The sequence below is a fragment of the Cricetulus griseus genome, chromosome 8, assembly GCF_003668045.3.
Source record: "Cricetulus griseus strain 17A/GY chromosome 8, alternate assembly CriGri-PICRH-1.0, whole genome shotgun sequence".
Taxonomy (NCBI): domain Eukaryota; kingdom Metazoa; phylum Chordata; class Mammalia; order Rodentia; family Cricetidae; genus Cricetulus; species Cricetulus griseus.
In genome coordinates this window covers 79,304,429-79,331,020 of record NC_048601.1, presented here as the reverse complement: position 1 = coordinate 79,331,020, position 26,592 = coordinate 79,304,429, and the positions used below count along the sequence as shown (strand labels likewise).

At 34.8% G+C, this 26,592-nt stretch overlaps 1 protein-coding gene across 3 annotated transcripts in view; it reads left to right on the top strand.

Annotated features, from left to right (window-relative positions):
- Grid2 (glutamate ionotropic receptor delta type subunit 2) overlaps nt 1-26,592 on the top strand; it is a 1,393,268-nt gene that overhangs the window by 321,896 nt on the left and 1,044,780 nt on the right. The window lies entirely within an intron of this gene.

Below are 26,592 nucleotides of genomic sequence, written 5' to 3'. Positions count from 1 at the left end.
GACAGTGACTTCACTATATCTGTTATTTCCATTCACCGTGTCCTTCAATCACTGACAAAAATTGAGTTGTTAAATAATGTACATCATATTTCCTTTTTTCTGAAAGAGTTTAGCTTCATAGAAAAGGGGGGACGTCTAAAGAGTCTTATTTGAGCAATTAATATTACATTAAATTTAAAAACAATATATTAAAAATTGACCTCTGAATAAATAACATGTGACAAGATAACATTACTAAACTTTCATGACTAAAATGAGTAGTGTTCCTTAAACTTATCAAAATCACTTGCATGCATGAAACTGTAAAAGTGCCTGTGACCCCACAGAAAGTTAATGCCCAGAAATCTATGCACAGAATATTGAAAACATTACCATGATGCTGTTCATTTATTGCCAGAGATTCTGAGTCTCTCAAACTTTCATCGTTTTTCTTTTCAACTAGTTATTTTCTTATATTGTCTTGGAAAAATTCAGTGGTTTTTGTCCCCAACACTATCTTAAGACAGCCTCCAATAACTCCATAAATATACAAAAATTATGTAAACTGCTACAGTAATATTATGATAGTTATATGCTCCAAAATGTTCTGTCTTTTAAAAAATGGAACTACCAGTTATACTAATAATGCCAGACTATGAAAATCAACTTTCAGCATAGTCTTTCCTATATTATATCTAACTCAGAACATGCTTAGTAGCTACCTTGGAGTGACAAATTGTACACAACCTTCATTGGAAAGAAAGTAAATTGGTCAAACTATTAAATTATATTAATTTAAACGTTTCCAGTATGCTTTCTTTATTGGGAAGCTGCAAGGCCCATTTAACTTTTTGTGTGCCTGCCATTTCACTAATTGTGTGATACTTTGTGTTTCTCTTTGAATATTCTAATTTCCAACTGCTCAAATCTAAAAATGTGAAGTAACTTGAACTGTAGTTTGAACTGTAGTTTGTACAGATAATTCTCAGGGGAATCTATCCCAGAAAATATTGTTTTGTACTAGACAGTATAAAGTTCCAATTGCAAGCCTCACTTGAGTGTGAAAATAATCTTTATAAAGATTTAGAGTACATTAGCACAAAATCCACCATAATTATAATCATAATTACAATTTATGTTCTTTGTGGACATGCAAATCTTATGAATATGCACCACATTTCCGTTTATTTGTTCAACACAATGGTTTCTGAATTAATCATTTGCTTTCTTGCATATGTCCAACCTACCCTTAGCATAATGGCCTGCCATCTCTTTAGAATAGACTTACGTAATTCTACTGATTTTAAGTTAAAATGAAGCCTACAGATCCTGTTCATGAATTCTTGCATTGTATGGGAAAATTTGAAATTTCACTAGCTGAGAAAAGTGTAATCAGACCTACAGTACAATATAGCTGTTAGAATATGTCTCAGTGTTTAAATTATGAAAAGAATAGTATCTTTCCCTTTCTGACAATTGTTTGTACATAAGCCAATACCTAAATTTTGACACCTGTGAAATGAAAGTGATCTAGTTGGTGTTTGTGAAATTAAATGAGTTATGTTATCTAAACATGTTACTTTTCTATCTTAGGATTAACAAATTTCTATCATTTTTGGTCCCCTTATACTGTTCCAAGGATTCTACTTTGTGTTCTATGTGACTGTTCAGTCAGTCTTTATTCAGAGTTCATTACTATCTAGTAATAACTATGGTGGTAGAACCATTAGTGACATTTATGAACACCTAGTCTTATTCTAAATTTGTATTAATATAAATATCTCATTTCCCTAAATGTTCCTGTTCTAATCAGTGTTGGTAACATATATATGGTGGTTTAAAATTGAAAATTCCAGGTATAGTGAAAAGAACTTCAGTTTATAGAACATTAAAGGGGAACTAGACATCAAAAAGGTGTCATTAACACAGACACCAATGAACCACAAAATGCTATCAAAGATTGCTATGAAAACAAATAATCTGAAAAAACTACAAAATCTAGAAAAAAACCAGAAGAATTACTAAATATATATACTGTCATCAAAATTAAATCTAGAAGACGTAAATAATTTCAACAGACTCAGGCCTATAATGAGATCAAAGCTGTATTCAAAAGCCTTCACTCAAAGAAAAGCCCAGGACAGGCACAATTCACAGCTGAATTCTAATAGACTTTCAAGGAAGATTTCATACCCATTTTTCTTAATTTGTTCCATGAAATATTAAGTGAAGGGACATTATCAGATGCATTTTATAAAGTCAGTATTATTCTGAAATCACAGATAAATATCAGAAGTAAAAGTAAACAAAAAGGAAAAGCACAGATCAATTTCATCTATGAAAATAGATGAACAGGTTATCAATAAAATATGTAAAAACCAAATTTAAGAATGCATTATAATTATACATTACAATTAAGTTGGCTTCATTTCAGGAAGACAAACTTGATTTGGCATACCTGACTAAATGTCATAACCCATATAAAGAACTTAAGGACAGATGGGTCTGCAAGAACTTTTTAATATAATATCAATAGTACAGGAACTAGTTCCAAGTATAAACATATGGGACTACCAGAGTTTTTTGGTTAAAAAAAAAAAAAAAAAGTAACAACAGCAACAAAAAACTATCCACAGAGCAAATTGCCCACACAATGGGAGTAAACTTTTACTAGTGCTATACTTCAGACATGGGGCTACCATCTAGAATATACAAAGAATTGCAGAAATTGAATATAAATGAAGTTAAAATGTCAATCATCAAATGAGCTGATGACTTGTATAGAAGAAATGTTTTTAATAACTAACTAAATAAATGAATCATAAATGGCCATATAACTATTTTTAAAAGATGCTCAACATCTCTAGCCATTAGGAAAATGCAAATTAAAACTACTTTGGGATACCAACTTACCTATTCAGAGTGGCTATCTTCAAGCAAGTCAACAAATGTTGGAGATGATATGGAGAAAGATGAACCTCTCATTCACTGCTGGCAGGGGTGTGAATTAATATATCCAGTATGGAAATCAATTTCAATATTCTTCCAATAATTAAAAATAAAACTACCATGACACCTATCTATTTCACTCCTGATCACTTACCTAATGAAACATATACCCTAACATAGACATTTGTATTTCCTTTTCTGTTGCTGCTCTATCTATATAAAAAGTAAATGGAGTTATTGTAGGGAACTACATATCTATAAAATCAAATACTGTCTCCAAAGCTACACAGAGAAATCCTGTCTCGAAAAAAAATGAAATATTGTTCAGCTCTAATGAAATGTGAAGTCACAAAAGTTTTAAGAAAACAGAAAGACTTAAGTGTAGCATTAAGCTAGATGACCAGTATTGGAAAGAAAAAACAAGTAAACAAATGTATTTTTTTCATATATAGATCATAGCCTACAATGTATACATGAATATATGTAAACTCTGTAAATAAATATATGTGTGGTACTTTATAACATGTAGAAAAAGTAGATATATGGTCATGAGAAAGGATGGAATACAGATAAATGACACATGAACTGTGAAAGAATATATAAAAGTAATAGTTTTTCAACTTTTAACTGTATAATGAAGTTTTATATGATCTTGTGTTGCAAAAGTTCCTAAAATTGTATTTGATAGTGAAAGTGTAAGTTTCAGAATGGCTGTTTCTACTAAACAGAAGTTCATTGAGAAGTAAAGGCAGGCTATGAGTCTAGGAAAGTTTGCTGTAGTGGATAAATTAATGTAGCTTTGTGACATTCTATATTTGCATGTATTTGAAATAAAGTGGTCTTATAAAAACTAAAACCAAGGCAAAGAACCTGCTGAATTTATCTAAAAATGTTTTCCATTTTTAAATTGCGTATTGTTATCAAAGGAAAATGGGTGCCCATGGCTTATTATTTTTGACAATCAGTATCTCCTCCTAAGAAACATTTTTATTACTGTGAATATAAAAAGGGGAGAATGTTAATGATTTTTAAAAATAAGTCAGAATAAAACCTTTTCTTGTGTTCCAGATAGGTCAAAAGCTTGTAATTCCCAGGTGGGTTTTTACATACCTTTTAAGATTTGTAAAGAAGCATAATTCTAGTCATCCACAGTCAACTTTCCTCCCACAGTATTTCCCCATAAAGTAGTAATTGTGATGGGGATCCATCTTCCAGTTCCTTTGGACCTCAGATGGATTGTTTTTCAGCTGACCTAAAGCCATTAAGCTTGTGTAAGTATCCGCAACTATTTGGTCCTTGTTTTAATTACCATTGTTGTGAATTAACCATTTTGAAAGTATTACCATAGTTGAAGAAAGTTATGTTTATCAAGGTTGATTACATGCTAGTACAACAAGGGAAGGAAGTAGCCAGGTATATTTTAAATTCAATAATAAATTGCCCACAATTAAATGTAATCTATGTAGTCTGCTTATTTTGTTCAGAAAGTGTATACTCATTTGTGTTGAACAGAACCTGGGACATAGATGCTGTTGCTAAAAATCAAAGCCTGTAGTTAGGATGAAGATTGAAATCAAATATTGGAATTTGGAAATAGTTCAAAGGGAAAATAGATGAAACAGTATAATTAGAAAATTCAGACTTTAAAGAATCCCACAGGAATGTGGAATATTAAGAGTCTTAGAAAAGATTCTGTTCAAGATGAAGGAAAGGCTTTTAAAGGCCAGATGATAGACAGTAGATTGCAGACATGGATAGAATGCAAGCTACACATTTACTGGCACTAACCTCCTCAGCTTGCTTATTTCAACAACAAAAAGATCACTCTGTATAGCATGGAGGCTTGGTAACATGAAATTAGTAGTGAATAAAAATTCTTTATGTATTTTTCATTAATATATAACTACTGATATTAAATAAGAACAATAATCTAACAGTTATTTCTACAGAATACATTAACTAGATGCAGTCTTCTAAGTGGTTTAAATTAACCAACTTATTTAAGTTAAGCTGCGAATACTCCTGTCTTATTGTGTAATTACTGTAGTTTTGGAAACACAAACAGAATGGGTAATTTATCAAATACTTCATAAATATCTGTGAAACATTTTACAAAGTTGCATTGTACTTTGAAGTATGTGAGACTAATTTGCTTTTAAGAGGAGTTAATTGTGTTTTAAGAGAGATATGGCTCTCTCTGAATTACAACACGGGAGACATTACTTGTGATTGTGTTTTGTGTTGTTGAAGTAAGAACACTGTGTTTATTGCATGAAACAATTCAAGGGGACCTCATTCCTGGTCAGTAATTGGATTTGGTTTTTCACTTCAATGCAGGGATTCCTGGAATCCAGATTGTTTTACCCACATTGGGAAACCTCTTTTCTTTCCTACTAAGTCCCTCCTGGCTCCCCTTATCCTAATCCCGTCTGCTCTCTGAGCATTCAATTGCATTTTGTATAGGACAACTGGAAATCGGAAGCAAATTTCATGTCCACATAGGAATAACTCTTATCACCCTATTCTATATCACTTATTTTTACCATGTGATGTTATTTTTGTGACTATTGTGAGATCTGTGAAGAAAATTTAGATGTGCAGGCTATAATATGTCCATTTCCTTCATTTTAATAAAATTGTCTTCAGATACAGTTCTACACTATTACAGTTATAGGAAACATAAGAGAATATAGTACCAAGAAAGAGCACATTTTGAGTAAGGTAACTGTTGAATTAAAAAATACTATGAGTTTATTATTGTAAATAGTACAGATTAATCCATTGAGAAACTTGAAGCAGACAGCTACATAAAATCTATTCATTATAGTCAATTCATTTGATCCTTAAGTCTTACTAGGTTTATGTTAAAGGCAATTCACTCATGCATTTTCCTTGCTTTTAATTGAAATAGAATTCAATCACTTCTTCCCACCTTTTCCTTTCTCTTGCCCCTTCAACTTATCCCTAACTTTAATCTTTTACTTTATGATGTTTTGTAGAATATATATATATATATATATATTGACACATGTGGTTAATAAAAATATGTAAATAGAATCATAGAATCTGCTGAGTCCATTTATGGTTTTGTTTTGTATAAGTGGTTCAAGGCTAACCAATATTTGTTGGATAACTGACAAGGGGCTCATCCCAGTGAAAGGCTAATTATCCTTCTTCAAGCAGTCAATAGTTGCCTCTAAGTGTTTTTCTAGAGTTGAACCTATAAAAATTTCCCTCTTCCACACTAGCAAGTACCTCACTTTTTATTTTGTTCTGGTCTTGTTTATTCAGGCCTTTCTAAGAGAGACTGTTTAACAGCTGAGTTTTGATATTTTGACTCTTACAATCTTTCTATCTCTTCTTCTATGAGGTTCCCTGAGGCATAGCTACAGGAACCGTCATGCAGAAATGTCAGGTAGAGTTGGGTTTCCCATGGTCCATTGATCTCTGTCTTCTTGGACAAGTACTTACTGAGAACTTACAAGTTGGAGGCATTGTTGAAAGTACAAAAGGAACAGTGAGTGAGCAGACCAAAACTACCCAATGAGACTTGCATCAGAAAAGAGGTCTCTTTAAAATGTGCAGGTACTTTTCCATCCAGAAGTGGTACTCTTTGGCTATCTGCTTGAAAGTTGCAGTATCAGAACATCACTTCCTAGAAGTTGTTAAAGTTCTTTCTATCCTAAAAATCATAAGTAGATTTCATTGTTTCTTCATATTTTTATTAATTATGATCATTAAATTTTTTACTTACAAATATTAGTGTGAAATATACAAAAGTAATTTTAACAAAACAGAAAATTGTTTTGTGAGCACTTCCAGGCAAAGATTCCTTACCATAATTCACAGACCCGGACATAAACCATACTCATTCCACCCTAAAACTGCTGCCCACTTTTTTTAGTATAGGCCTCACATTCAAATATGTTCAAATTTCCTTTGATTCAACAATAAAAATTAAATTTAAAATCATGTTGATTCAGAAAGTTCAATGCCACATTTATTGTTCTGACAGATCCTCTACCCGCTGGTTTCCAGTGAGAAATTTATTTGACTATTTTCATGATGGCTTTTCCATGAAACTTCCCACAGCTATTACTTTTTTAGCCAGCTTATGTCTACCAGACTGAAACACTCACTAAGCTCTTGCATCCGTGTTGCCTCTTCCATTGTCCTTATGAACATATTGTCAATAATTCATTATAGAAGAACATACTAGATGATCTTTGTCCTATTGTATTTTTTTCCCATTAGTAGTCACTGTAATAAAATCTATGAATATAGCCTTGGATTGAGAAAGTTTAATAAGTTATTTAGGGATGCTGTGGTTTGCATGAAAATGGCCCTCACAGGCTCATCGAGTGTGGCACTTATTAGGGTGTGTGGTCTTCTTGGAGTGGATGTGGCCTCGGAGGAAATGTATGACTGGGGAGAGGCTTTGAGGTTTCAAATTGTCAAGTCAGGCCCAGTGTCCTTTGCTCATCTTATTCCCTGCTGATCCAGATATACAGCTCTCACCTACCTCTCAGGCAACTAACTCATCTGCCTATGTGCTATCATGTTTCCTGCCATGATCATAATGGACTAAGCCTCTGAAATATAAGACATCCCCCACTTAAATATTTTCCTTCATAAGAGTTGCATTGGTCATGCTGTCTTTTAACAACAATTGAAACTCTAACTAATACCAGGAATCTATCAAAAGTATGACTATGAGTACTTGAAAGTAACATTTCTATTACTAGTGAAAGATCTGGAGACAAATGAGCTATGAGAGACTAGACACCTCACCAATGCAGAGTACTGTATTCTGAAGTAAGGGGGAAGTTCTAAATATGTTGAGGTCTTGATGGGTAATAAATGTATATCAGAATTACTGTACATGAAAAATTGATAATATCTTACATTTGGAGACCATAATGAACTCTCATAAAGCCCTGAAATTCTGCAGTAAAATTTAAGTATGAACTTATGAATTCACATAGGTAGTCCAGAAGATTTTTCTCACTCATTGTAGGTATAAATGATGACACCATATAAGGAAATGGCAACAGTCATAACAAGAGAAAGAAAGCTCTGTGAATGAGACCATTATTCTTAAAGGGGAAACCAATAACTGTTGGCGTTTCTACTTCAGTTTGTCAGATTTATGGGCAGTCTTTACAAACTTGGTACTATTAGTTGTGTGGCACATACATGTATGCTGATATTTTATAAATGCTAGGCAGTTCATTCTATGGTCATTTTGACAGTTGAGGGTTAATCGTTTGGTTTTCAATGTAAAGCATGCTGTTAGTACATACTAGGGAGAAAAAGCATCTGCTTTTTCTCTGTCTAATAAATATGATTCTGCTCCAACCAATATTTACATTTTTGAACCTCTCAGGCAGTAAGAAAAACAACCTTACTGTCTGAAGCTATACTGTAAACAGTCATTAAACAAATCATGTACCAGAGTGTATATTGCATAGATTTCAAAATAGAGTGAATTTTTCAAAAGATCTGTTATTTTACGTGGAGAAGTTGTTCTCTATATTAGTTGAGGTTCTTTGGAAAGGTGTTTACTGTTTTTCCTTTTGCAAACCTTTTTTTCAAATTACAAATATTCATTGAAAGTATGCAATAGATCTTGTTAATATCCACTCTTTACTCCCTCTTCTGCATCCCTGTCTCCTAACACATCTCCCTCCAATTTCACATTTTCCCTCTTTTTTGAGTTCTTACTCTTTTATATATTTTTCATTTTAGAAACAATCATATTTTACATACCAATCCACCATTCCCTTGAACTCTCATCCTCCCATGCCTACCACCAAACCTCCAAGCCACCCCCACCCACTCCCCAAGGATAGTGAGGCCTTCCACGGGGAATCATCAAAATCTGTCAAATCATTTAGGGGAGGGTCTAGGTTGTCTTTCTTGTATCTAGGCTGGCTCCACTGTTAGAGGTCTCAAAGTCTGCCCAGGCCTCCTAACTGACACCCACATTCAGAGGGCCTTGGTTCAGTCCAATGCTGGTTCCCTAGCTTTACAATTGGGGTTCCTGTGCTCTCACTAGGCCAGGTCAACTGTTTGTGTGGGTTTCTCCAGCATAGTCCTTTGTCATTCCTCCTATCTCTCTGCAACTGGACTCCAGAAGTAAAGTATGGCTCAGTGATTAGCTGTGCGTGCCTGCTTCTCCTTCAGTCAGCTACTAGATGAAGGCTCTACGATGGCAATTAAGGTAGTCATTAATCTCATTATAAGGAAAGGGAGCTTTACACTACTGCCTAGGTTCTTAGTTGGGGTCATCCTTGTGGATTGCTGAACATTTCCCTAGTGCCAGATTTCTCTTTAAACCTATACTGGCTCCCTCTTTTAATGTATCTTTTTTGTTGATCTCTTCTATTCCTACCCTATCTCAGTCTTCCTGATCCCTCTGGTCCCCCCCCACACACACCTCTTGTCCCCTTCTCTTTTCCCTACTTTGCTCCCCTCTCCCCCTGTGCTCCCAATTTGCAAAAGGGGTTCTTGACCCTTTTCCCTTCTTCTGGGGATGATGTGTTTCTCTCTTAGGGTCCTCCTTGTTTCCTAGTTTCTCTGGTGATATAGATTGCAGGCTGGTAATCCTTTACCCTATGTGTAATATCCATATATGAGTGAGTCCATACAATGATTGTCTTTCTGTCACTGGGTTACCTCACTCAGGATGGTTTCTTCCATTCCATTCATTTGTCTGTGAATTTCAAGATTTTACTGTTTTTTTTTTCCACTGAGTAATACTCCATTTTATAAATGTGCCACATTTTCTCCATCCATTCTTCAGTTGTGGGGCATCAAGGTTGCTTCCAGTGTCTGTCTATTACAATCAAAGCATATTACAAAATGTGTATCATTTGGGTATATGCCCAAGAGTTGAATTGCTGGTTCTTGAGGTAGACTGGTTCTCACTTTCCTGAGAAACCACCATACTGATTTCCAAAGTGGTCTCACAAGTTTGCACTTCCACAAGAAATGGAGAAGTGTTCCCCTTTCTCCACATCCTCTCTATCATAGACTGTCAACTGTGTTTTTGATTGCACCCCTTCTGTCTGGTATAAGATGGTATCTCAGAGTTGTTTTGAGTTGCATTTCCAAGTGGCTAAGGATGTTGAGTACTTTCTTAAGTATCTTTGGGTTATTTTAGATTCCTCTGTTGAGAATTCTCTATTTAGTTCTATACACCATTTTTAAATTGGGTTGTTTGATGTTTGGGCAGCTAGCTTCTTGAATTCTTTGTATATTTTGGAAATCGGCACTCTGTCAGATTTTGGGTTGGTGAATGTCTTTTCCCATTCTGTGGGGTGCCATTTTGTCCTGCTGACTGTGCCCTTTGCCTCACAGAAGTGTCTCAGTTTCAGCAGGTCTCATTAATTAGCTGTCGATCTCAGTGTCTGTGCTACTGGAGTTATGTTCAAGAAGCCGTCTCTTGTACCAATTCTTTCAGGGGTACCTTCCACTTTCTCTTCTAAGAGTTTCAGTGTGGCTGGATTTATGATGAAGTCTTTGATCCATTTGTACTTAAGTTTTGTGCATGGTGATAGATAAAAATCTATCTGCAGTCTCCTACATGCCAGCATCCAGTCATGCCAGCACCATTTGTTGAAGATGCTTTCTTTTTCCATTGTATAATTTTAGCTTCTTTGAAAGATGTCAGTTGTTCATAAGTATGTGGGTTAATATCTGGATCTTCAATTCGATTTCATTTGTCTACCTGTCTATTTTTGTGCCAATATCAATCTTTTTCAGGACTATTGCTCTGTAATAAGGTTTGAAGTTGAGAGTGATGATGCCTCCCGGAGTTCCTTTATTTGTACAGGGTTGTTTTGGCTATCCTGGGTCTTTTGTTTTTCCATATAATGTTGAGTATTGTTCTGTAAAGATCTGTGAGGAATTTTTGCTGGGGATTACATTGAACCTGTAGATTGCTTTGGACAAGATTGTTGTTCTTACTATATTGATCTTACCTGTCCAAGAGCATGGGAGAACTTTCCATTTTCTGGTATCTTCTTTAATTTTATTCTTTAAAAACTCAAAGTTCTTGTTATATAGTTCTTTCACTTGTTTGGTTACCATTACCCCAAGGTATGTTATGTTGTTGCTATTTTAAAAGATGACCATTCTCTGATTTCTTTCTCAGCCCATTTATTGTCTATATATAGTAGGACTACTGATATTCTGATATAATCTTGTATCCTGCCACTTTGCTGAAGGTGCTTATCAGTTGTAGCTGTTGCCTGGTAGAGTTTTCCCTTTTTATCCATAACACTTGGGGATAATTAATGCTGTAATTATTATTAATACCAATGTTTGAGTCATAGCTCTTCATCAGCAATCTAATGTGCTGTAACATTCCTGTTTGAACTCAGTGAATCTATGCACATTTATAAACATATTATTGCCTCATTACATAATACACAAAAATCAAGATCTTTCATAAGTATTTTAACATACCTTCTCTTAACTCATATACATTAGATTGCGAGCAATATACATTTTCTTAAAATAGGTCAAATAATATATCCACAGATTACATGAAAAATAACAAAGAAAAACCTATTTATGATGTGAAGTAAAACAGTTTTTCAAAATTTTGGGTTCATCACTTTCAGTAAATAGATACCCTGGCACAGAGGCAATATGTGCTGAAATGATTGTACAATATTTTGCAGAAATATCTGGATTCTGAACTGGGAAATTCAGACCAGTACATAAAGGCAAAAAATCTTGAAATGAATTACTAAAAATAAATACTGAAGTTAGTGTAAGGTAGTTTTTAAAAAATAATGCAACAACAAATACATTAAATACTTCATCATATATAAATCTGATTTTCATGGTAGTAGGAGAGGAAAGAACATAGAAAATAAACGGAAAATGTAAATCTGCCTGGTATGGGAAACAATAAGTGATATGTAAAGTCTCGGAGCTCACAGGGTTTATAATGACTGCAGACCTTCCACAATCTGTACACAGTGATAAGGCTGGGTTACTTCATTTTAGGAGAAAGGAATGATTGAAGAAGTGTTTATGAATCTAGCCAGATAATGTGGCAATGTGATGAGCTTGAATAACTGATCAATGAATGAAAGAAAATTGATGTACAAAGAAGAGTTTGGCACCCTGACCCACTCAGTAGATACCAATAATTCCTAGAAATTGTATTCAAATACCTTTACTTATATAGTTAGCATTCAGTAGTAGTCATCTTGTCACTACTATAGCTTCAAATTCACAAAAGTATACAACCATGAACTTTGGTTGTTACTGTTTAATTTATTGTATTACCCTGAAAAAGTAACTATAATTTCCAAGTGAATGTCCAAGTAAAAGTTTGAAGAAAAATAAGCTAAATTTATGTGTCTGCATCTTATTAATTGGTGCTATTTTTGAGTAATAATATAGAATAATACAGAAAAATTGACATGATGTTACATTGTTGCATATTTTTGGTGGGGTGACAAACCTTAAGCATTTAATTTACTGATGTATATTAAAGCTTTCTTTATTAATTATTTCTTTTCTGTGAGGCTTGCCTCCTACTATTTCTAATAGCTGCATCCATAAAGTCTCACCATCTTAGCTACCTAAGCCTGAGCTGAACAAGCAAAACAATACACATGCTGAATTGCACAGGGACATCTACCCAAAGAACTACAGGCACCTAAACCATGCTAAGAGTGAGGGAAATAGTCTTCCCAGGGGAAGAGCACACCAATAGATTATTAATGTTTTGTTAATGTGTTAGCTCCCATAAGTGCTGTGTTGTCTGATTGCAGTAGAACTTTGAAGTTAGGGTGAGCCTTTGCTAATACACCATAAGATTGAGCCAACTAAGAAGTACGATGTACACTTTTTTCTCAAAGTCATATTCCCAAGGACATTCCTTAGGTAACAATATGATATGCTTCCAAGGAAAAAATGGAAAGAAGAAGGAAAGAGACAATAACATGTATGCTTACATTATAATTAATAGGAAGTATTATAGTTTATTATTAACAAGATGAAAAATTCTATCAATCATTCAGTTAAAAAGCATGCTATTATGTTAAGGTATTTTTATAGAAGTAGCTGTTTTTTGCTTATTGTGTGTTGTCTTACATTTATATTTTTCAAAAGAAATTTTAAAATATCAAAATATCATTAAGATATAATACAACTAATAAAATGTTTAATAGCTTTCAATCTTTTGACACATACTTCATAATAATAGCAGAGAAAATGCTATTTTGATGGGCTTGTATAGACCAAAAGAATCATTTCATCATTGAAATTATGAGTGAAGAGTGTTTTGTATATTAATGGCAATTCATTCTATGTTTATTAGCAGTGTGAGTATGCTACTCAAGTATACCAATATGTTAAGAATGTGTCATTGTAGTCCCCTGCTGAGACTTTCTTGAATAAAACTGAGGAAGTGCAATAATCATCCTTGTGCATTCTAACCTGGAAGTTTCAGCAGTCACCTGTCGATCTCTATGCTCCTTTGATGTTGAGGTAGAATATGTATTTCTGCAACAGTAGAACTGAAGTCTCCTCTTCCTTTTGTATGTTTGTGTGGGACATTCGTATCTTCATTTTGTGGGATGCATAATCACATTTACGTGGAGGATAGTCTTCCACATCAAGCAATCTTCTAGCAAATATCCTAAGACAAGGCTGTGGTTGAGTCTGTAGCTTATCAGTTGGCTAGAGTGACTGGCCAGCACACTCTGTGTATGCCCTTGTTTGGGATCACAGTCACATTGCACTGCCTCCAGCTCTTATATGGATGCTGAGAATCAAGTTCTCAAGCTTACAAAACAAGCACTTTTCCTAATGAGCCAGTCTCATGCTTTGCTGCAAGTAAGACCAGGTCTCAGCTTCTAGACACCAGCAAGGGTGCCTTGAACACAGTGCCCCACATTTTCCTTGAGAAAGAATCTGTCTCTCATATATTTGCCAGATGTGAAACATCAAAAATCTCACTGAAGCCCGGCAGTGGTGGCAGAGGCAGGTGGATCTCTGTGAGTTCGAGACCAGCCTGGTCTGCAAGAGCTAGTTCCAGGAGAGCCTCTAAAGCCACAGAGAAAACCTTTCTTGAAAAAAACTAAATAAATAAATAAATAAATAAATAAATAAATAAATAAATAAATAAATACTCACTGAATATCAGTCTCACTGCATATGATTTCAAATTGAATCTTAGCACTATTTATGCAACAACCTTATGGAATCTATAACACATAAGAAGGTGGTGTAATCATAGAGATTCAGTCTTCTATTGTGGAGTGTTTTCATATTTTGTATAACAAAATAGGCAGAGAATGATGTAAACCATGAAGATACTACAAAATACATGGATGTTGTATTTGAAAGATTTATTTGTAAATTAACAATGCCCAGACTCAATATAGCTGTAAAAAGATTTCAAGATTTTATATTTCCTTAAACTGAAAATAGGTATAGTTAATGATAATCTGCTAGATTTTGCAACAATAAAAAGTGTAATTATTTATATGAAGTATAATAAATTTAAGTATACCTAAAATATTACTGTGGTATCAGTTAGTAAAATTTATAACAAAATATTGTACAATTTTTATGCACAATCTGGCCAACACAGTATCTAAATTAACAATATATTAAACAATAAAAGAAAGATTTATCATTTATTGAATGACTAATGTTATTTTAAAAGACATGATTTAAAAAGAACTAATTGAATTAAATATCTTCAAGGGTGAGTATAAAATAAATCAATACAAAAATAAATCTGATGGCATCGGGTACATTCAGGGTGGAATGAGTTCAGTGAGATTTTTGATGCTTCACATCTAGCAAATATATAGAGGTCTCTGGGATAGAGACATGCTAAAATTTCTAACATGTACCTCTTCTTTCCCTTGTAAACTTAAGATGTCTTCAAATATTTATTCCTAATGTTTTATTTAAAAAGTAACATTAAGTGAATTACATTGTTCAAACTTAGAGTAAATGTCTTAAGTTATCATTAGTACTAAGGACAAGGAGTTTGAAAGTATTTCAATACAAACTCCTGTAACCATAAGGGCTATTGCCAAGAAATACAGTAAATTTTATGTTTATAAATAAGTGTGTGTGTGTGTGTGTGTGTGTGTGTGTGTGTGTGTGCGTGTGTGTGGTTGTGTGTGTGTGCGTGTGCATTCACACATGTTTAGATCAACAAGAAAACAATAGTTTGGAAATTTAAAAAAATCAGATCTAGGGTCAACAAAATGGCTCTGGAGGGAAAGGAACCTGCCAATAAATCTGATGACTTAACTTCAATCCTCAGAGTTCCTTCAAGTTATTTTCTGACTTCCATATATGTGCCATGATATGTGCATGATGACAAAGATGCATTGAACTACAAATAAATATGTAAATAAAAATAAAAATAGTCTTAGACTACTGCAACATGAGTCAATTGATTTTACTGTGTTAAAACAGTTGACCAACGCTATGCTGAGAAATAATTGGTTTCCTTTCATTGAGAGAGTGAATACAGGTAAGCTGCTCATGCTCCATTCAATTCTTCCAGACCTATGCACATGTAGACAGTACTAATTGGACTTAGGGCTTAGGAAAAACAAAATGAAATAGTCATGAAGGATGCAGAGGAGTTAGATGGGGAAAATGGGAGGTGAATATAAAAGTGTTGCCTTAGATTCATGTGTAAATTCTCAAAAAATGAAAACCCAAAATACTGTACAAAAAGCAGTTGGCTTTTCTCAGATTGGATGAATTTAAGTAACATTGAGAATGAAAAGTATTTCTGTGGAAACTGGCACAAAATGAAATTTTGCTTTATTTGAGAGTTTGAGGTTTTTTGGTTTTGTTTTGTTTTTTGTCTGTGAGTAGACAAACAGCAAAATCAAATGAATCATTTAAAAGATCCTGAAGCATTTGTTCTATAGCCTCATACTGGAATAGCAAACATGTATACAAGATAGTCATTATATGTGAGTCAGTTATAACTCTGTATTTTGTTACTAGTAAATGATTACATTTGAATTCACAAAGTGAATTCAACATATTTTCTCTAAGGCCAGAAATTTAATAATTTTAAAGAAAGTTATATCTCTTTCCCCTGTGTCTTTCTACAAAGTCTTTTATCTTCCAGCTAATTTCCTCACTGTAAAGAATAAGAGGTAGACATTTCTGACCATGGGCAGGCCTGTGTTTTTATTAGCAGGCACACTTTGCTTTAGCTCAGAGCTGCCAGACCCTATGGTGGCCATGTGTACTGTCTTCCCAGCCTTTGAAATATGGCCATTGAAACAAGGCAGGGAAGGGCAGTTTTTCATTTGCATATTGCAGAGAAAACTGAATACTTGGGTATATAAGTTCTCTGTGTCCCCTGCTCTCCTTGTTCACTGAAGTATGATACTCTTCACGGTCATTTATTTCCATGTCTACTAAGAATGCGAGCTCATCCCCCTGTCTTGGAGCATTATCTACTGCTTCACAGAGCATCAGGTCTTCCCTTTCATCTGACAATGGAACAAGCTGCTTCAGTAGTTTGCTCTCATGAGAAAACCCTGTTATATACACTGGGACAGCTCATCCACAATTGCCCCAAAGAAAGCAATTTGCGTTACTCAGTTCACTTAAAAGTATAAAGTCCTCAAGGAGTCCTTGAAGTTCTTTACACAAAAAGATGACATTTTTAAAACTCTTGTGTCATATAATTATTTTCAGGTCTAACGTCCTAACAATGCCAGCCTTTGAAACAAAACACACCCAACACAGAAATGAGAGTGAAGAGATGGATAGGCAATGGGTTTCTGCTATTTTCTGGGAAAAAGTCCCTTGATTTAGTTCTCAAATTAAAATGTTCATTGCTTTAGTGTTGAGGAAGGACACCTGGTGCACACTAGACACTCACTAAGTGCTTTTGCAGTGTTTGACACCATGGAAAAGAGAAGAAGCAAAAGAGCAGGGGGAAGATTTTCTGTCTTCTTTCTTTTCAAACCACATTTGAAACTCCCTAGAGAAATCTGTTACCTTCTGCACATCTTCCATTGTGTAAGTACCCAATGTGTATGGAACACTTTCAGGAAAAGACCAGGGACTTCTTGTATCTGAGGCCAGGGGGTACGTCACAGGCAGTCACTACTTTTCTAGCAGACATCCTGGACAGCAGAGCAAAACAAAATTAAGCAAGGAAACAGATGCTATAGATCATTGTGTGGATCATTCAGGTATTTGTCAAAGCTGTATGGACTTTGAAGCAGAAAGGAGCTGGGATAGGGGGCTGGTGGGGGCGGGGGAGGAGGGAGGAAGAGGGAACTGGGATTGACATGTAAAACAAGCTTGTTTCTAATTTAAATAAAAATAGAAAAAATAGGAATAAAACCTGTTTGTTTTTAAACCATTTATTTGAAAGAATTGCATAGACCTTGATGGTTTATTTCACTTTACTCAATCATGGATCTTAAAGTATATACAGTATGTATGCATACAAAATAAATGAATCACTTTTTGAGATGTATAATGAATTACATAGAACCAAATATGCTAAAATTGTATCTAATTGAATTGAAATAAATTAAATACACTTTTCTTATAAACATAATATATTTAAGGTTTGATTAAGTGAACTAAAATAAAAATATACTAAGTAACTCTTCACTTAAACAAGTTATCTTCAAATTGCAAAGCTCACTTATTCATACCTTTCCATCCAGATGCTACTATGTTCCACAAATTACTTCAGCTTTGTTTTCAAAATGCTGGAATTACTAATGTACCTACTTTTCCAATTATATACAACAGGCAATTTACAAAACATGAATTTCAATAAATTATCAAGTTTTATATTAGCAAAATTTAAGGAAAATAATAATCTGCCTCTCAACATTAGTAACACTAGATTTACTAAAACAATATTAATATATTTGTGCTATTTACTTTGAGAAAATTTCATAAACAAACTTGTATGTCAAAACAATATAAGTGGAAGAAAACTCATTCAAAACTCTTAAAAATAATCATGTTTGAAATAGTAACTAAAACTGAGTACATTTTATACTTTCTTTCATGGATAAAACTTAGGATATATTTACAATAGCAAGCAGGCAATCACCCTCAGAAAAAAATAAGAAATGTTTTAGAAGTCCAAACTATTTGACAGTTAAAGAAATAGTGGGATATGTTCTAACTTGCATAGCATTGTGTGTGTGAGGTGAATATGGGGTATGTCTAAGAACTCTAGGATGTAAATCACAAAAATTACACAAATCTTAAGTATATTTTCATACACTTACACAAACATAGCAAATCTCAAATAGAGCCTACCTTTAAAACTACTGTACAGCATTGAAGATAGAAAGAACAGTGATGGTCTTTCATACCCATTGCTGCCTTATTATTTTCTACATTTCTTTTTAGTAAAGAAATGCAGAAAACATAAATAATCTCAAAGATACATTTATCATTTAACAGTTTCCGTTTATGGCAAATGTCATATACTTCATTTTGTGGTGTCATACTGAAAATCTTATCAAGAAGAAAGGTAAGGCCCTTATCAAGTTATATTTGAGAAGTCAAATGTTCATTATTATTTAATGTCAAGTGCGCTTTCTTGGTGTTTTAAGATGGTTTCTTGCTTAATGCAAGGTGTTCGAATAGTTCAACTAATGACAGCTGCATCTATAATTTCAGCTTTATTTTGAAGCATATTATATTTAATTCAAAGAATTAGTGTGTACAGTTGATTGGTAGAAATGATTACAAAGTTGTAAAATTAAAGAGACTTGTCCATTTGTATTGACAGGCCAACAAATATGGCTTTGCCTATGAACTTGTGTGTGTCACAGAAATGAGATATCTCAGACCTTTCCCTCGAAAGACAAAGAGAGGATGCTGACCTAGAGGAATAGAATGAGTGGGTGAAATGAAGAAAGATGTGTGTTTTAGAAGAGAAACTTCACAAGGAAAGGATATCAGTTAGGTAATCTGCTAGGTGATTGGTCAAGAAATAATAATTGGTCTTAGCCAATTGTTGGTGTGTCAGAACCCCATTTCGGAGAGTGTTAAGTACAAGAGTACAATAAGGTGTGTTTATATTCCTCTTAATATAGATGAACATTGTTCTGTCATTCAATGTTTCTATACTAAAATGTCTCTAGTATATAGAATCACACATATATAATGACCCATGAAGAAATTGATGAAAGTTAAATTTGCTTCGTCACCTCTGGGTTCTCAGACCTGAGGTTTTCTTTTTTTTCTCTTTTTTAAAATTTATATTAGAAACAAGATTGTTTTAGATGTAACTCCCAGTTCCCTCTCCCTCCCCAGCTCCCCTGATCACCCATCAACTGCCTACCTATCCCATACCAATTCTGCTCCTCAGGGAGAGTGACGAGGTCTTCAGAGTCTGTCATATCCTTTGGGATAGGACATAGGCCCTCCCCCATGTGTCTAGGGTGAGGGAATATATCTCTATGTGAAATGGGCTCCCAAAGTCCTTTCCTATGCTCGGGATAAATACTGATCTACTACAAGAGGCCCTATAGATTGCCAAGGCCTCCTCATGGACATCCATATTCATGGGGTCTGGATCAATTCCATGCTGGTTTCCCAGTGATAAGTCTGATACCCAAGAGCTCCCCCTTGTTCAGGTCAGCTGTTTCTGTGGGTTTCACCAGCCTGGTCTTGACCCCTTTGCTCATCATTCCTCCTTCTCTGCAACTGGATTCTAGTTCAGTTCAGTGTTTAGCTGTGGGTGTCTGCTTCTACTTCCACCAGCTGCTAGATGAAGGCTCTAGGATGGCATATAAGTTAGTCATCAATCTCATTATCAGGGGAGGGCATTTAAGGTAGCCTCTTCACTGTCTCTTAGATGGTTAGGTAGTGTCATCCTTGTAGATCTCTGGACATTTCCCTAGTGCCTAATTTCTCTGTAAACCTATACTGGCTCCCTCTCTGATGGTATCTCTTATGTTGCTCTCCTCCATTCTTCCCCCTACACAAAGTTCCTGATCCCTTATTTTCTCCTCACCCCTCCTCTTCTCCATTCTCCTAGTTCCTTCTACCCTCCCCCATGCTCCCAATGTATGTCTGTCTTACAGTCTTCTCTCTAGTGGTGTGGATTGTAGTTATTCCTTTGCTCTATGTGTAAAATCCATATATGAGTGAGTGCATATCATGTTTGTCTTTTTTAATTTTTGACTGTGTTTCCTGGCTCAGGATGGTTTCTTCTAGTACCATCCATTTGCCTGCAAATGTCAAGATTCCATTGTTTTTTTACTGCTGAGTAGTACTCCATTGTGTAAATGTATCACATTTTCTGCTTCCATTCTTCAGTTGAGGGTCATCTAGGTTGCTTCCAGGTTCTGGCTATTACAAATAATGCTGCTATGAACATAGTAGAACAGATGTCTTTGTTGTATGAATATGCTTCTTTTAGGTATATGCCTAAGAGTAGGATTGCTGAATCTTGTGGTAGACTCCCATTTTCCTGAGGAATTGCCATACTGATTTCCAAAGTGGCTGTACAAGTTTGCACTGCCACCAGCAGTGGAGGAGTGTTCCTTTTTCTCCACATCCTCTCCAGCATAGATTATCATTGGTGTTTTTGATTTTAGCCATTCTGACAGGAGTAAGATGGTATCTCACAGTTGTTTTTATTTGCATTTCCCTGATGGCTAAGGATGTTGAGCACTTTCTTATGTGTCTTTCAGCCATTTTAGATTTCTCTATTGAGAATTCACTATTTAGTTCTGTACCACATTTTTTAACTGAATTATTTGGTGTTTTGGAAACTTGCTTCTTGAGTTCTTTGTAAATTTTGGAGGTCAGCACTCTGTTGGATGTGGGGTTGCTGAATATCTTTTCCCATTCTGTAGACTGCTATTTTGTCTTGCTGACTGTGTCCTTTGTCTTACAGAAGCTTCTCTATTTCCGGAGTTCCCATTTATTAATTGTTGATTTGAGTGTCTGTGCTACAGGTGTAATGATCAGGAAGCTGTCTCCTGTACCAATTCATTCAAGGGTACTTCCCACTTCCTCTTCTAAGAGGTTCAGTGTGGCTCCATTTATGTTGAGGTCTTCCATTCATTTGGACTTAAGTTTTGTGCATGGTGATAGACATGGATCTACCTGCAATGTTCTATATGCTAGCATCCAATTATGCCAGCACCATTTGTTGAAAATGGTTTCTTTATTCCATTGTATATCTTTAGCTTCTTTATCAAAAATCAGATGTTTGTAAGTATGTGGGTTGATATCAGGGTTTTTAATTAGATTCCCTTGGTCTACCTGTCTATTTTTGTGCCAACACCAAGCTGTTTTCAGTAATATAGCTCTATAATAAAGCTTGAAGTCAGGGATGGTGATGCCCATGGAAGTTCCTTTATTGTACAGGGTTGTTTTGGCTATCCTGGGTCTTTTGTTTCTCTATATAATGTTGAATCTTGTTCTTTCAAGTTCTGTGAAGAATTGTTTTGGAATTTTGATAGGGATTGCATTGAATCTGTAGATTGCTTTTGGCAAGATTCTCATTTTTACTATGTTTATCCTACCTATTCAAGAGCATGGGAGATCTTTCCATTTTCTGGTATCTTCTTTAATTTCTTTCTTTAAAGACTCAAAGTTCTTGCTATCCAGATCTTTCACTTGTGTGGTTACTGTTACCTCAAATATTTTATGTTGTTTGTGGCTATTCTAAATGGGGATGTTTCTATGATTTCTTTCTCAGCCCTCTTAGTGTCTGTTGTAGGGCTACTGATTTAATTGAATTTATCTTGTAGCCTGCCAGTTTGCTGTATGTGTTTATCAGCTGTAGGAGTGTTTGGTCACTTATGTAAACTATCATATCATCTGCAAACAGTGAAAGTTTGACTTCTTCCTTTCCAATTAGTATCCCCTTGATCTCTTTTTGTTGTCTTATTGCTTTAACTAGAACTTCAAGTACAACATTGAAGAGATATGGAGAGAGTGGATAGCCTTTTCTTTTTCCAGATTTTAGAGGAACTGTGTTGAGTTTCTCTCCATTTAGTTTGATGTTGGCTGTTGGTTTGCTGTATATTGCTTTAATTATGCTTAGGTATTTTCCTGTTGTCCCTGATCTCTCCAAGACCTTTATCATGAAGGGGTGTTGGATTTTGTCAAAGACTTTTTCAGCATATAGTAAGATGACCATGTGGTTTTTCTTTTTCAGTTTGTTTATATGATAGATTACATTGAAGCATTTTCCTATGTTGAACCAACCCTGCATCCTGTGTATGAAGCCTACTTGATCATGTTGGATATTTTTCTGATGTGTGCTTGGATTCAATTTTCCAGTATTTTATTGAGTATTTTTTCATCAATGTTCATGAGGGAGATTGGTCTGTAGTTCTCTTTCTTAGTTGTGTCTTTGTGTGGCCTGGGTATCAAGGGAATTCTATCCTGGTAAAAAAAAATAGTTTGGCAATGAACCTTCTGCTTCTATTGTGTGGAAAAATTTGAGGAGTATTGGTATTAGCTCTTCTTTGAATTTCTGGTAAAATTCTGCACTGAAGCCATCTGGCCCTCTTTTTTTTTTTTTTTTTTTGGTTGGGAGACTTTTGATGACTGCTTCTATTTCCTTAGGGGTTATAGGTCTTTTTATGTTGCTGATCTATTCTTTATTCAAATTTGGTAAGTGATATCTGTCCAGAACAGTGTTCATTTCCTTAAAATTTTCCAATTTTGTGGACTACAGGTTTTCAAAGTATGATCTAAAGATTCTCTGGATTTTCACAATGTCAATTGTTATGTCCCCCTTGTCATTTCTGGATTTGTTAATTTGCCTGTTCTCACTCTCTGCCTTTTGCTTAGTTTGGATAAAGGTTTGTCTATCTTGTTTATTTTCTCAAAGAACCAACTTTTTGTGACATTGATTATTTGAATTGTTTTCTTTGTTTCAACTTTATTGATTTCTCCTCTCAGTTTGATTATTTCCCAACATCTACTCCTCAGGGGTGAATTTGTTTCCACTTGTTCTAGAGCTTTCAGCTGTCAACTCTCTGGTGTGACTATTCTCTAGTTTCTTCATGTGAGCACTTAGAGCTATTAACTTTCATCTTAATACTGCTTTTAAAGTGTCCCATAAGTTTGGGTATGTTCTGTCTTCATTTTCATTGAATTGTAGGAAGTCTTTCTTTCTTTCTTCCTTCCTTTCTTTCTTTCTTTCTTTCTTTCTTTCTTCCTTTCTGTCTGTCTGTCTTTCTTTGTTTTTTCCTTGACCCAGGAATCATGCAATTGTGTGTTCAATTTCCATGAGTTGGTAGTTTTTCTGTAATTTGTGTTTTTCTTGAATTCTAACTTTAAAATGTGGTGGTCTGATAAGACACAGGGGGTTATTCCAACTTTTTTGTACCTGTGTTGGTTTGCTATGTTGCTGAGTATGTGGTCTATTTTACAGAAGGTTCCATGGGATGCTGAAAAGAAGGTATATTCTTTTGTGTTTGGATGAAATGTTCTATAGATGTTTGTTAATTCCAATTGGGTCATAACTTCTGTTATTTCCCTTATCTCTTTTTTAAGTTTCTGTCTGGTGGAACTGTCCAGTGGTGAGAATGGGGTGTTGAAGTCTCCTAGTATAAATGTGTGAGGTATTATTTGTGATTTGAATTTAATAATGTTTCTTTTACAATCATTGGTGCCTTCGCATTTGGGGCATAGATGTTTAGAATTGAGACTTCTTCCTGATGGATTTTTCCTGTGATGAATATCAAATGACCTTCTTCATCTGTTTTGATTGATTTTAGTTTGAATTCTAATTTGTTAGATACTAGGATAGCTACCCCAGCTTTTTGGGGGTCCGTTTGATTGGAATATCTTTTCCCAACCCTTTACTCTGAGATAATGTCTGTCTTTGAAGTTAAGGTATGTATAGTAGTCTGGGCTGGCTTCTGTGTTCTCTTAGAGTTGGTGGAATATCTATTCAGGTCCTTCTGGCTTTCAGAGTTTCCATGGAGAAGTCCAGTGTAATTCTAATAGGTTTGCCTTTATATGTTACTTGGCCTTTTTCCTTTGCTGCTCTTAATATTCTTTCTTTATTCTGTAAGTTTGGTGTTTTAATTATTATGTGAAGAGGGGACTTTCTTTTGTGGTCCACTCTATTTGGCATTCTGTAGGCTTCTTGTACTTTAATTGGCATGTCTTTCTTTAGGTTGGGAAAGTTTTCTTCTATGATATTGCTCTATATGTTTTCTGTGTCTTTGAGTTGGGTTTCTTCTCCTTCTTCTATATGTATTATCCTTAGGTTTGGTTTTTTCACAGTGTCACATATTTCCTGGATAGTTTGTGTTAAGGATTTGTTGGACTTAAGATTATCTTTGGTTGATAAATCTATTTCTTGTAGTTTATCTTCAGTGTATGAGATTCTGTCTTCCATCTCTTGTATTCTGTTAGTTATGCTTGTATCTGTGGTTCCTGATTGTTTACTCAGCTTTTCTATTTCTAGCATCCTCTCACTTTGTGTTTTCTTTATTGTTTTCATTTCAGTTTTCAGGTCTTCAACTGTCTGAATTGTTTCCCTCAGCTGTTTGCTTGTATTTTCTTGGTTTTCCTTAAAAGATTTGATGATTTCTTACATATTTTGGGTTGTCTTTTCTTCTCATTTCCTCTGATTGGATCTCTATCATTTGCGTAAAGTTGTTTTAAGGATTGCTCTCTTCTGCTTCATCTGTGTTGGGATGTTCAAGTCTTGCTGGTGTAGAGTCTCTAGACTCTGGTGGCATTATATTGTTTTTTCTGTTGTTGGATGTGTTCTTATATTGTCATCTCCCATCTCTTCTTCCAGTGGGTGCAGGTGGTATCAATTCCTTTCCTGGTGTTTATGGACCCAAGGTTCTCTTCTGGTGGATGCAAAGAGTCCCATACTCTGATAGGTCTCAAGGTAGGTGGTGGCAGGTCTGAGGCTCTTGCTCTCCAGGTGGATGGGAGCAGTACTATCATGAAGATATCAGTAGACTCAAGGTTGCTTGTTCCTCAGGGGCTGAGTTGACCTGCCTGCAGACCCCAGAAGGGGAGTTCCCATATTGGGTAAGTGGATGTTGTACCCAAGGTAGAGATTGGTAAATAATAGGTTGTTATTGTAGTTTATTTTTCCTTTCAGATAAATTTTATCATGGCCTATATTATTTTTTCTCTTATATCTATTTTCACAACAAATGTCCATCATAGAATATTTTCCAGAAAAAATATATAGTCTAAAGTAAAATTATTAGCTTTATTCTCAAAATATTTATTTGAATTTATACTTTGCCCAATATGTATTTTATTCTATCTAAAAGTATGAAGAGTGCTCAAAGCTTTCTTTTATATTTATTGCATACAAGAGTTTTTGAATACACAGGACAGACTGAGATTTATATTTTGTACAAACAAAAATAGTAACATTTAATATAATCTAAAAAAATGGGAAAGGTTTGCAACCTGTACTATTTTTAGAGTCATCTATTGGGTGTCAGCTCCTGTATTCAGAGGAGGAAGATAGTAATCTAATGTGTGCGCTTACCACACACAGCTGACACCAGATCTTGAAGAGTTTAGTATACTCATGTGTATAATACTGTTACTTTCAATAATAATAAAGTTTCCACTAAATCATAAATAAACTAAAAAAATACATTGAATAGGTGTGATGGGATGTTTTTCTGACTTAAAAGACAAATTCTGGCATACACTCCATCATGAAAGGAACTTAAAGACATTTCCTGGGTGAAACAATCCAGTAAAAGAGAATTGATACTGCACGATTCTACTGCTCTGAGGGTTCCAGGTTAGTCTGTTAATAGAAAGGAGACTGGTTAACAGTGCTTGCAGTGTGGAGGAACAGAAAAGGGCTAGGGTTAATAGGTGGAACTTTGAAGTTTAATAGAATGAATAAGCTAGGGAGTTAGATGGTCATGAGGATTCCTCAACAGCATGTGTGTGTGTGTGTGTGTGTGTGTGTGTGTGTGTGTGTGTGTTTCCATGAGTGTTTTTGTGCATGTACCTGTGTGTATCTCTATCCTACTTATTTGTACTACTAAAATGTTTAAAATTTAAAATTTCATATATATACATTTATTACACTTTGTTCATTATAATAGGAGTTGATAATGGACATCTATTTGACTAGTATATGCACAAAATAATAGTAAAAATAACTAAATATCAGAAATGGGTGCATTTATGGAAACCTGAAAGTGAGTTCTGAAAGTGAGTAACCAAAGCCTGGATACATGAGTGAAACTCAATTATTTCTTAAGCTACACCATTAAATTCTGTAATGCCACAAGTAATTTTCTTTCATAAAAGAAAATAAGGCTATGACTGGCTTTCAGGGCAGAGCTCAGATGTGTCTCAGCAGATCAAAGCCTGGAGAAATTTCTAAAACTCTGAGGACACCCAGAATGAAAACTGTAGCCAGTTCATTGTGAGAGTTCATTGGAATATTTGGTAGTCAAGATTTCCTCTGAACTATAGATAAGTAATAACTAAGTGAGATGACCCTAAGGGCTGCCCCAGTGTGTAACAACAAGAAGAACACAGCTCTGTAAACATCAGAGTGAGCTGAGGCAGATCTGCCAAAGCCTGGATTCATAAATTATCTCTGGATTAGAAATGAAAGCTGGAGAGAAACCTTTCAGGACAACAATCAGCCAAGAATATTTACAAATTTCA